This window comes from Arachis ipaensis, chromosome B01, assembly GCF_000816755.2.
Source record: "Arachis ipaensis cultivar K30076 chromosome B01, Araip1.1, whole genome shotgun sequence".
NCBI classification, from domain to species: Eukaryota; Viridiplantae; Streptophyta; class Magnoliopsida; order Fabales; family Fabaceae; genus Arachis; species Arachis ipaensis.
Genome location: NC_029785.2, coordinates 72,796,288 through 72,798,100, shown reverse-complemented (window position 1 = coordinate 72,798,100; position 1,813 = coordinate 72,796,288). Strand labels below are relative to the sequence as shown.

Sequence of the window (1,813 nt, the reverse complement as noted above, 5' to 3'; positions counted from 1 at the left end):
ATAATTAAAAAAAAATTTTAAAAGTTGACCCAAACTAGTCTTTAGCCTCCCTCAAAGAATCAGATATCATTCAAACAGAAAAATAAAAAAAAATTAAGAAAAACAAACAAATCAAGATTATCAGTACCAGAGGAGGTAGTCGCCGGCAAAGAAGAGGATCATGTCACCGTCGTCCGCCGCAGAACTGAGAGAGGGAGAGACAAAGCACCTTCGAGAGGGAGAGAGACCTTGCAACTGAGGGAGAGAGCCCCAGGGACGCCGGTGCGAAGAGATCGACGAGCACCTCCCACAGCCATGCCAACCGCAGCTTTTGATCGACGATGCAATGGGAAACTACCCCGTCAGAGAAGATTCCTCGCCGCTGATTCTTTGTGCCGCTGCGGGCTTCCTGTGCAGAGAGAGAGAGAGCGCGCGCGGCACGGCGGCGCTGCTGGAGTGAGAGAGGGCAAGAGTCTGTGTGTTTGATTGGACTCCGAGGGCAGAGGAGGAGGTCTAGGGCAGAGGCTCAACTCCTCAAACGCAGTACCAAATTTTTTTAATATTGGTAAGAAAAGGTGTGTTAATTACTTAATTAGGCGTGTGTGTGTTTACATTAAAGTTTGTAAATAAAAGTTTATTGAAAATTAATTTTGTAAATTTAATTTTGATGAAAAGTAAATTTATGTTATTAATGAGTTATAACTTAAATAGTATAGTCTTAAAGTTTAGTATCCAATTTTTTATTTTTATTTTAGTCCTACTATCATAATTTTAAATTATTTTGTAGTTATTTATTTTACCGATAGTTGCAAAAACTTCACACATAACCTATATTCAATTCTTTACTCACAATCTCCCCTTTCAATGTTTTTGCCCTTTTTCGATTCTCCTTACTTATCTCCTCAACGGTTCTCTATATGGAATAATTATTTATAAATTTTTATGACTTCTTAAACTATATAATGACTATGTCAAAATGATTGTTTTCAAAATCATATATAAAATAAGAAAAAATTAATTAAAAGCTAACAAATATTTAATCAGTGGTTTTTTTTTTTTTTTTTTGTAATCATAAAGAATATATCTTTTCTATTTCATTCTTTTATAATTTCATCCTTTTTTACTGTTTTTCTTTTGATCGTTCGATACACTTAGCTGTATTTCTCTTGATGTCATCCTTTTTTTATCTTCAACACCTTTGATTGCATCGCCTCTATAATTGCAAATTTCATTTAATTGTGTTGCCATTATTGAATTCCTGTATAACTTCCACCTATAGTTTTTTTGTCTTTAATTTACTTACACAATCAATATTTTCAATCATTCTTTTATCTTTTAATTTGTTCCCAACCTTTCGTATACAAATTAAAGATAGTGCTATGTCTTTTTCTCTTGTCAATTTAATTTAAGAAAGAAACTAGTTTCTTTTTATCTTATATGTATTTTTTATTGTTTTAAACATATTTATATCTATTAATGACGAATTGAAGAAATCTCATAAATATTTTTTTAATTTATTTGTTTAACTATTTCGTAAGGAATAATATTATTTTTATTTAAATTATTAATTATGTAGAGTATTGTATTTAAAATTTGAGTACATGAAGATTTATTTTTAAATTAAACTAAAATAAATAAATTATATTACAAAAAAAATATTTATTTTGTCTTCTATAATATAATTTCCTATAACAATATATAATGTCAATATATAGAGTTTAGTGTCCAATTTTTTATTCTTATTTTAACCCTACTAACATAATTTTTAAAATTATTTTACAATTATTTATTTCACTAACAGTTACAAAAATTTCACACATAACCTCTGTTCAAT

At 29.6% G+C, this 1,813-nt stretch overlaps 1 long non-coding RNA gene across 1 annotated transcript in view; it reads right to left on the bottom strand.

Moving 5' to 3' along the window:
• Positions 1–679, bottom strand: part of LOC107631606 — a 1,172-nt gene extending 493 nt beyond the window's left edge. Inside the window, exon 1 of the long non-coding RNA XR_002362135.1 lies at positions 128–679. This is a non-coding gene — a long non-coding RNA (uncharacterized LOC107631606). The remainder of the gene's footprint in view (positions 1–127) is intronic.